Source organism: Schistocerca serialis, chromosome 5, assembly GCF_023864345.2.
Source record: "Schistocerca serialis cubense isolate TAMUIC-IGC-003099 chromosome 5, iqSchSeri2.2, whole genome shotgun sequence".
Lineage (NCBI taxonomy): Eukaryota > Metazoa > Arthropoda > Insecta > Orthoptera > Acrididae > Schistocerca > Schistocerca serialis.
Genome location: NC_064642.1, coordinates 262,045,254 through 262,056,633, shown reverse-complemented (window position 1 = coordinate 262,056,633; position 11,380 = coordinate 262,045,254).

Genomic DNA, 11,380 nt, shown 5'->3' with positions numbered 1-11,380 from the left:
TTGTTGCTCATTGATCATTTCTTACTGGCTGTGTTTGTCCCTGTGCTTAGCCCTCTGACTATGATGCTGTTGCAGATATAACACATCTACATCTACATCTACAGGGTGAGTTTTTCGAGCTTGCACAAGCTCTAGCGACTGATCGATGATAGGATGTGGTACAATAAAGGTCTAATGAACTTATTTCCGGAAATGCATGGTTTCCATTCTAGAGACCATATATTTAATCATACATTGTTACAGAGAGTGCGGTCTAATACGCGATGTACTACGCAGCCACAGTTACAGTATATGTTAAAAATGGTTTCCATGTGCCTCAACGCACGCGTGTACGCGCCGTACCATGTTCTGTCTCATACTATTACATCGGCCAGGCTACACCCGAACAGTGTCAAAGGCAGCTTGAATACGCTGTGTCTCCACATCTGGAATGGGCTCTGCATACACGATACTTTTGAGATGGGCCCCATAACCGGGAAACCGCACGGGTTGAGATCCGGCGAACGAGCAGGGCCTGCAACTGGACGCCCTCGTCCGATACATCGACCAGGGAAGATACGATTGAGATGCGTCCGGAGGTTAACGGCGAAGTGCGCAGCAGTACCATCATGTAGCAGCCACATAACCCTTCGAATCACCAACGGAACTTCTTCCAGCAGAGGAGGTAAAGTCAACCAAAAGAAACGCTGATAGTTCCAGCCGGTTAGGTGAAGTGGAAGGAAGCATGGTCCCAAAATACCGTCCCCAATTATCCCGGCCCACACAGTTCGGTTGCACCTATGCTAATGATCCGCTGTCAAAATACCATTGGGTTCATCCCACAGATGTTATAAAAGCTGAAAATACCACTCCGCATAAAGGTTTTCTCGTCTGTGAATCGGATGGATGACACAAGTCCCGGAATCGTAGTTGCCTGGTGAAGACGCTAGTGACAAAACTGCTACCCATGTGAAAAGTCTGTTGCTAGTAAGTCCTGCACAAGCTGTAAATGTAAAGGGTTGTAGCAATTGTCATGGAGCATGTTCCTCAAGGTCGTCTGGCTTACTCTGTACTGGCGGGCCAACTGCCTGGTACTGACACGGCGGTCGCCTTCTACAGCGTTAATCATATTTTCCTCCAAATCTGTAGTCCGAACATTTCAGGTATGTCCTTCATGATCTCCTGCTTCCTGAAACGACCCCGTCTCAGACAAACGGCCAAACACTGTTGCAAACATTGAATGCTGTGGCTGTTATCCGCTGGGATAGGTCTCTTAAGAAAATGGTTCAAATGGCTGTAAGCACTATGGGACTTAACATCTGAGCTCTTCAGTCCTCTAGACTTAGAAATACTTAAACCTCAGTAACCTAAGGACATCACACACATCCATGCCCGAGGCAGGATTCGAACCTGCGACCGTAGCAGCCGCGTGGTTCCGGACTAAAGCGCCTAGAACCGCTCGACCACAGCGGCCGGCCCGATGGGTCTCCTGATACAACCCTACTGCCCGCCGCCCGTTGCCATTTACCTTTCAGTGAGCGAAAACCATGTCGGAAAGCTCTCGATTCAAATACGGAACTATTGTGTACAACGCGTATCACATCCATTATAAGGTGAGTCAGCAAAAGAAGTGAATCGGACAGAACATTACCAATTACTATGGCAGGAGAGGGCACTAGGGAATGACGTACGAGGAATAGTATCACCTTCTAGGAGGAAACCACATGTACTGTATATGTGCCTGCATGGTACAGCCGGCCGGTGTGGCCGAGCGGTTCTAGGTGCTTCAGTCTGGAAACGCGCGACCGCTACGGTCGCAGGTTCGAATCCTGCCTCGGGCATGGATGTGTGTGCTGTCCTTCGGTTAGTTAGGTTTAAGTAGTTCTAAATTCTAGGGGTCTGATGACCTCAGATGTTAAGCCCCATAGTGCTCAGAGCCATTTGAACAACTTTTTTGCATGGTACGGTGCGTATAAGACCACATGTAACAGAGTATGACTGAATAAACGGTCTTTAGCATAGAAACCGTGCATTTCCGCACGTAAATCATTAGATCTTTTTTTCCGTATCCTCTCATCGATCAATCCGTATAGTTTGTACACGGTGGAAAATATCACCCTGTGTACTCTGCAAACCACTCTGACCTGCGTGCCAGGGCGTGCAGGGTGCGCCGCACTGGGTCAGATATTAGGGCTTTCACCCGCTCCATTCACGTGTGGAGCGCGGGAGAATTGATTGTTTAAATGTCTATGTGCGTGCTGTCATTAATCTAATCTTGTAGCTACGCTTCCTACATGGGCGATATGTAGGAGTTTTAGTATATTCCTAGAGTCGTCATTTAAAGCTAGTTCTCACTTTATCAGTAGGCTTTCTCGGGATAATTCCTGCCTATCTCCAAGAGTCTGCTAGTTCAGTTCTTTCAACATCTCTGTGACACTCTCGCGGGCAAACAAACCTGTGACCATACGTGCTACCCTTCTCTGTATACGTTCAAAATCCCGTGCAATCTCCTTTGTAGACTGACTTGTCAATGTGTGATTAAATATTTGTACAGCCGTAGATAACTGCATCAGCTGCGAGAAGTCTGAGATTAAAACTAATAATGTGCGCAAAATAGTTAATATAAAACATAACAAGGGAGCCTTCACACTTCCCGGGGGTACACCTGAAGTCACTTCTAGATCTCTGGATGACTCTCCATCCAAGGTAACATGCAGTGTCCTCTGTACCAATAAATACTCAGTCCAGTCACGTGTTTCATCTAATACCCCACATAATCAAGCTTTTGACAATAAGCATAGATGTGGTACTTAGTGAAATGCTTTTTGGAAATCGAGAAATACTGCATCTACTTGGCTGCTTAATTACCATTCCAAAAGCCGACTTGACCTTCATCTAACAGATCCTCAATTTTCTTCCCCACTCTGCTGTACATTATTTTTGTCTGAAACTCTACTTTTGCTTTTCCACTGGCGCCGCTGCAACCACTTTTGTTATTAGTCACTGGGCAGGAGTCGCCGTTCTAGGCTGAGAGGTTTCTGCTGGTATTAGTTCTCCGAGACGTCTTCAAAGCCGTGGTTTCAAAGGAAAAGAAAGAAAGGTTAGCATTTAACGCCCCGTCTACAATGAGATCATTAGAGAGGTAGCACTTGCTCGAATTTAGGGGAGGATGGAGAAGGAACTCGACCGTGCCCTTTGAAACGAATCATCCTAGAATTTGCTTTAAACGATCTCGGGGTATTACAGAAAAGAAGATTTGAACCGTCTACCTGAATGTGAGTCCATTGTGCTAGCTCGGCTTCAAACGAAAGGAGCCTTTCTTCACCCATACCTTATGCTCCCTTCAGGTGGGACATAGTGGATCTGCTATGTGTCCTAGTCAGAGGGACGGTGCCGCCTGCACTTACTTCACACGAGTATGCCATCATGATTATCAGCTGGAGCTACTTCTGAGAATAATAAAAATTTTCAAATGTTGGGTGTTATAGCATCTGTCTCAGAAATGTCGCCCATCTGTACATTTCGTATTCGCAGTGTGACTTGCGGAGGGTAATCTGTTTGAAAATTTCAGAGATTTGATTTTTTAGAGAAAATGTTTTCTGGGATGTCTACTTTATTGTAGTGTTCATGACAAGTCCTCCAGAAATTCCGTTATCAGGTTAAAAGGCGATTTGTGAAAAAGTGTCTCCGAAAACTACCCGCAGCGAGAAAAAAAAAAAATAGTCGACATCGCGCCCAATGTGGCAGCATGTAATTTTAGCGACGGCCTAACGGGCATTATGGAAATTGTGGAAGTGCTCGAGCTTGAGATCGGACCAGTCCTTTACAACTTCTGCACAAACGCAGAAGAAAAGCGTCGCAAGAAAGCAGAACGCCGCATGACTAAAGCTACCAAAGAGGCCCACATGACCACCATAGGCCACGAATAAGATGGAGGAAGATCTCCTTTCAATTTGGAAAGATTGCTGTGTGGTCCAGGGATCGCTGGCTGGGAATTTGATGCCGGCATTCTAAAATGGATTCTCTGTCAGCATACACAGCCTTTTCGTGATTTCTTTTGAAGTGTGTCTTCGGTGCACGTTTTTGTCTCTAGCTTTTGGACAAAAAACTACCTTTTTGTTCAACAGTTACCATTATGTTAGAACTCAATATTTTTAAGTTATCCAATGTACGCTGATAGAAAATATATTGAAAGTAACATACGTAACTATTTTGCTACAGATCCAATAGGAGGGCTTCGAGAATTTCCACTGAAGACCAATTTTCTAACGTCCTTTACCAGGTGCAGCGGTTACAGGGAGCCTCCGATGTAGATACATAAGTGACTTTTTAAAGACAAAAAGAATGAAACCATAACATCTTATGTAGCATTAGTTCTTCTTCTGGTTGAAGAAAAAATCAGTAAGAAGACAACGTCCTTAATGCAGGAAACGAAATTATGGAGCATCAGGCGTTGAATGAATTTCAGGCACAATGATAGATTGAAGTAATGCCCTTAAAATTAAGTAAAAAAGATTATTTGCTTGGAGAGAAGATCTTCTGCACTCTTCATACCGTTGTTGTTGCTTTCGTCGGCGTATCTCTAACGGCATGGAAAATGCTGTAAAGCTACCGAGCGAGATGGTGGCGCAGTAGTTAGCACCCGGGACTCGCGTTCGGGAGGTCGACGGTTCAAACCTGTTCAAAAAAATGGCTCTGAGCACTATGGGACTTAACATATATGGTCATCAGTCCCCTAGAACTTAGAACTACTTAAACCTAACTAACCTAAGGACATCACAAAACACCCAGTCATCACGAGGCAGAGAAAATCCCTGACCCCGCCGGGAATCGAACCTGGGAACTCGGGCGTGGGAAGCGAGAACGCTACCGCACGACCAAGAGCTGCGGACTTCAAACATCTGTCCGGCCATCCTAATTTAGGTTTTACGTGATTTTCCTAACTCGCTTATGGGGGGACGTTGATGAAATAGAACAAAAATGTCAATTTTCGATTTATTTTTTAATTGTTAGTACAACTCACGGACAATAAGTTCCCAAAGTTTCAATGTTGAAATAGCATCCGAAGTGCCTGGAAATCAACTAAAAGCGTGACGCAGCCTCCCTGCCACGCCCACGTTTTGAAGCAGTTCTTCAATACCAGCTCAGTGAACAACGATACTGTGTATTTCTTTTAACCAAACGCGTGCGGGATACATGTAGAAGGCCGTGATACATACTCTTGTATTTTATAAATCTTTGGGTGGTCCTGCACTTCTCAAAAAGTGTGTTCATGGCAAAACCTAAAATCCAAATGAGTCTCTATATTCACTCGTATGGAAACGATGCTCTAAAAACTCATTTGCATCTGCTACAGTTGTCAGAATTGCAACTTATGATGCAGCTTTGTATTTAACGATGGGAACGTCGGGAGGATGAAGGTATTAGAAAGAATGGTCTTCAAGATAGGAAATTTTACTCAAGACAGCCTGAGAAAAATAGATTTACAGCGCGTCTCTGCAGCTGGAAAGTCAGTTGAAGACTTGCTAAAGGAAAGAGGACAGGCAACAAGAAACCGTAAGAGAATCCTTGAAGGGAAAGACGACCCAGAGTACAAATGTGGTGCCTTCTGAAGAAGTGACATAAGACAAAAAGTTAGGTTGGACTTTAAATTGCGTTTCCTGAAAAGTTTGTTTTTTAAAGTTTATGTACCTTTTCGTCAGATTCTATGAATGCTAGAATTACGAAACTTTGTACACATATTTCTGTAATCATAATAAACGTTGTCTCGAGAGTAAATTTTGAAATTCTGATTGCAAGCTGAGATATGAGGCAAAGTGCTTGGAATTATGCATGAATTTGAAATTGTAGTTGTGGTATTATAATTAAAAAATTATGAAAGTTCTCCTATTTGATCTATTCCGAAAACCTCATGAGAGAAGCTTACAACATATAAAGAGATGAAACAGAGAAATTTTTATAGATATCTCTTGAATACTTTCTGAGAAAAAGGAACATACATTATTTTTTGAAAATAAAACTTCAAATTCATTAAAAAATTAGTTGAATATGTATAATCAAAGGATTTTATATGTAAATGTGTTACATTCATATAAAGCGTGGTACAAAATTTCATTGTCATATCTCCAAAAATGTGGATTTGGTGCATTTTTGAAATAGTGTGGCGGATGTTCGAGTCCTCCGTCGGGCATTGGTGTGTGTGTTTGTCCTTAGGATACTTTAGGTTAAGTAGTGTGTAAGCTTAGGGACTGATGACCTTAGCAGTTAAGTCTCATAAGATTTCACACACACCTGAACATCATCATCAAACAAATAGTGTGTGTTTTTCATCAACGTCCCCCCTTAAGGCAATTGCCGGGATGGTTCCTTTGAAAGGGCACCGCCGATTTACTTCCCTAATCCGAGCTTGTGCTCCTTCTCTAATGACGTCATTGTCGTCGGTACGTTAAACACTAATGTGCTCCTTCCGCAGAAGCTGAGTCTAACGCCTTCCTCACTTCATTTGCGTCCCACGTGTTTTCCGGGCTTGGGACCCAAAACAGACTTATTTATAAAGGCATCGACAATTATAAGCCCGGAACGGTGCCAGCTGAACAGCTTTCAAGAGCGGCGCGGCGCTCAGGGTATGCAAATAGCTCGCCCGGCTGCGGCCGTGGCTACGCTCAGCCCAGCTCAGCTCAGCTCAGGGGGACGCCGCGACGCGCGTCCAAACCACGGGAGCGCCGGCTGATGGCGTGGCCGGCTGACGCGACGGCACCGGCACCGCGATACGAAGTCCGGGCACAGCTGCCCTCCCAGAGTCTACGTATACCTGGTTTACACGCCCGACGCCGTTTCTCCTCTTAAAAGGACCATCTTGTGTAGGTTGAACGAAAGTTTCCTCACTGTTTCTAGTGTCTAATATCTCTTGTAGAACGGAAATGCTTTATCGAATATTACGTAGATCTGTTGTATACTGGATTGCAAAAACGAAGTATTTTTTAAAGACAAAAGACTACGATAATAGGAAATGTTATGTGCCTCACACGACTAAAATCAACACTATTGGCCATTAAAATTGCTACACCAAGAAGAAATGCAAGTGATAAACGGGTATTCATTGGACAAATATATTATACTAGAACTGACATGTGATTACTTTTTCACGCAATTTGGGTGCATAGATCCTGAGAAATCAGTACCCAGAACAACCCCTCTGGCCGTAATAACGGCCTTGATACGCCTGGGCATTGAGTCAGAGCTTGGATGCAATGTACAGCAACAGCTGCCCATGCAGCTTCAACGCGATACCACAGTTCATCAAGAGTAGTGACTGGCGTATTGTGACGAGTCAGTTGCTCGGCCACCAGTGACCAGACGTTTTACAACTGGTGAGAGATCTGGACAATGTGCTGGCCAGGGCAGCACCCGAACATTTTCTGTATCCAGAAAGGCCCTTACACGACCTGCAACATGAGGTCGTGCATTATCCTACTGAAATGTAGGGTTTCGCAGAGATCGAATGAAGGGTAGAGCCACGGGTCGTAACACATCTGAAATGTAACGTCCACTGTTCAAAGTGCAGTCAATGCGAACAACAGGTGACCGAGACGTGTAACCAATGGCACCTCATACCATCACGCCGGGTGATACGCCAGTATGGCGACGACGAATACACGCTTCCAATGTGCGTTCACCGCGATGTCGCCAAACACGGATGCGTCCATCATGATGCTCTAAACGGAACCTGGATTCATCCGAAAATATGACGTTTTGCCATTCGTGCACCCAGGTTTGTCGTTAAGTACACCATCGCAGGCGCTCCTGTCTGTGATGCAGCGTCAAGGCTAACCGCAGCCATGGTCTCCGAGCTGATAGCCCATGCTGCTGAAAACTTCGTCGAACTGTTCGTGCAGATGGTTGTTGTCTTACAAACGTTCCCATATGTTGACTCAGGGGTCGAGACGTGGCTGCACGATCCGTTACAGCCATGCAGATAAGATGCCTGTCATCTCGACTGCTAGTGATACGAGACCGTTGGGATCCAGCACGGCGTCCCGTATTACCCTCCTGAACCTACCGATTCCATATTCTGTTACAGTCATTGGATCTCGACCAACACGAGCACCAGTGCCGCGATACGATAGACCGCAATCGCGATCGGCTGCAATCCGACCTTTATCAAAGTTGGAAACGTGATGGTACGCATTTCTCCTCCTTACACGAGGCATTACAATAACATTTCACCAGGCAACGCCGGTCAACTGCTGCTTGTGTATGATAAATCGGTTGGAAACTTTCCTCATGTCAGCTCGTTGTAGGTGTCGCCACCGGCGCCAACCTTGTGTGAATGCTCTGAAATTCTACTCATTTGCATATCACAGCATCTTCTTCCTGTCGGTTAAATTTCGCGTCTGTAGCACGCCATCTTCGTGGTGTAGCAATTTTAATGTCGAGTTGTGTATATACTACGAGCCACAGCATAAATAACAAATGAGGACAACAGTTGCAGATGCTGAATTAATTTCGAATTAGAACTTACACTGACGATAGTGGAAAGTGTTATACCATGAGATCTTCCATTCTCAGAATGGGTCTTTCACTCTGCAACGGAGTGTGCGCTGATATGAAATCTCCTGGCAGATTAAAACTGCGTGGCCGTGCGGGGCCGGAATCCGGGACCTTCGCCTTTCGCGCGCAACTGCTCTACGAATAGAGCGGCCTGGGCACGATCCAGACTCACCGCTGTACTTCCTCCGGTGCCTTATCTCCAACCTACCAAACTTCACAGAAGTTCTCCACGAAACTTCCGGGACTGACGTACCTTGAAGAAAGGATTTTGCGGAGACATGGCTTAGCCACAGTGGAATGTGAACAGGTGAGCTTCTGTGAGGTATGGAAGACAGGAGATGAGTTCTTGGCAGAAGTAGCTCAGTTGGCAGAGGAGAATGGAAGATCTGTTTGGTAGCTTTCGCACAACCTCTTCATGGTGTATCAATTCCCATTTTTGTCAGTGTAAGTTCTTTACATGCCCTTGGGTTATGCTGATTAAAATTTCAAGCAGATGGGAGCTTGTTTCCAACCCAGAAAAATATCACACTTACAATTCAGAATAGTATGAGTGCGTGATGTATTTTGGGTGTGTCTAACGTTATTGGAATATGGAGATCGCAACACAGTATACCCAGAGAACATGCACGTGCAGCTAGTTGCCACCTTTTGAACTTTGAGAAACGTCGAAACTATCACTTCAGGGTCATGGGGGCACAATACTCACAGCTCTCACAGACCATTAGCTGTAGCGCAATCACTGCATAGCGAGTGGCGACCACACGGATACAAGACAACAGTGTGGCAACAAGAGTAGGCACGGATCCCTCCTGGAGGATTGCACCAGCTGAAGATCGAGGGGCTGCTAGATTGGCTCTGACGAATAGGTGGGTGACAACAGCTGAAAACCAAGCAGAGGTTACATACAGTGTCACCACGAATCGTCCCGAACAGGTTACTGGGAGCTGGGTTGAGTTCCCGAGCTGCTATACGTCTTTACTGCTGACCCACTACTACGGACAACACAGACTTGCGTGGTTTAGGATCAAAGTCAGCTCTGACACTGGCGTTCTATGGCGTTTATTGATGAGCCTCGCTTTGTTTAAGGTAATCAGGCCGAAGCCAATGTGACCGTAGACGACCTACTGAAAGTTAACTGGAAGCAGTGATTCTCGAGGCCCATACCTTTCTGAGAGCCAACAGAATTACTTTGGTAATTGTTAAAGGGAAGCTGAATATTCGCCAGTATGTGGTAAGACTGATAAGCAATGTTGTCATACCTCCGTCACAAGACTGCCAAATTGCATATTCCAGCATCCTAATGCAAGATCCCACACTATAGTTCACACCAGAAACGCCCTGAGGTATTCAGTAGGATTTCGACAGATGTATTATCCGCTCAACTAAGTTTGTGAAATTTACAGTTTTTAAATATTTTTATAATATCCTATATTTCACGCTGCAGACGCATGGGTTCTCCCGGAATGCCTCATGTGATGATAAAATTAGTATGGTTGTCAAGACAAGTTTTTAACCATTTAGTGTCTTGACGAATGTACAATCCCCTGGTCTCCTGATCGTCACCAATGGTGCACGTCTGGGACGTGATGGGAGAATTTCATACTAGGCTCCATGAACTGACGCAGCATGTGTTTGATGCATGGCAAGAAATTCCTAAAGATGGCATTGCTTCCATGCCACAACGAATACAGGAGTGTATCCGCACCTGTGGGTCTCGCACGTGAAACTGATTATGATGGAGCGAAAGTTAAATTAGTTAATACCCATCACCTTACGAACAACACCACCACTACGTTTGATAAGTACAGAACTGGTGCTGTGTGATGTGAAATATTCATTTCCTTCACTGTAAATGAAATACACAAAATAGGTGTGACAGTTTGGTACAGCACAATGTATGTTAATAAGGTGTCAGATTAGCCCAGCTGGCCATATCGCCCTTAAAGCAACATATGTTGCTGTTAATGATGCTCCCAGGCTGTTCTTAAAGCGTAGAAATTTTCAACTTGGCAGTTGCACGGGGTGTGTAAATGCTCGCTACGATTCATGGCGGATTATCGATCTGGTAACTTCGTGCCTTGTATTGTTTTAGTGTCTCAACGTACGTGGCATGACAGCACAGTAGAGTCGGCTGCTAGTCGTGAGAGGCTATTGAGATCCTATATGGTGCTGGGCACAACCATCCCGAGCCCGTCAACTCCATACTCGCATTACGGTCTTGCGACCCCTAAAAATGTGAGCAGTGATTTTGCGGAATAGTGAACCACCATCTCCATAGACGACGATCGTGCCACTGTTGAATTTCGACACGCGCTGGCAGTCTTTCTGCTTCTTCCTTGAGACTTAACACGTTACTCTCGCGAACAAGCAAACACAAATGCGATTCCTGGATCAGAAACCCTTTGTGTAATAATTCTTTATATTCTTGTAATAGATGGGTTCAGTCCTATCTCCATTGTGCTGTTTCGTTGAAGTGCTAATCGTCTTTATACACAAGCGTAAAGTGTGCTTTACACCAATTTGACGCTTGTTGTCCCCTGTCTTCAAGATATTGCAGTTTTAATGGCCAGAAGAGTAGATTAAAATATGAAACATTTAGGAATTGATAAAAAATTAATTTTCCTTTCTAGTTCACGTCAAATCTAGTTTCCCAGAAGCTGCAGCCCTACAGCCAAAAAGGCCTACGCAACAACCTTTGAAGTGGTCCATCATGTACTGATTTGTAAGACGTTCAATACTACAACTCTCGTAATATACATGATTATTCTAAATGATGGACCCAATTTCAAAACTTTGTATTTATCCAAATACAAATCCAGAATGAACAAGCTTTATACCAATGAAAAGAGAA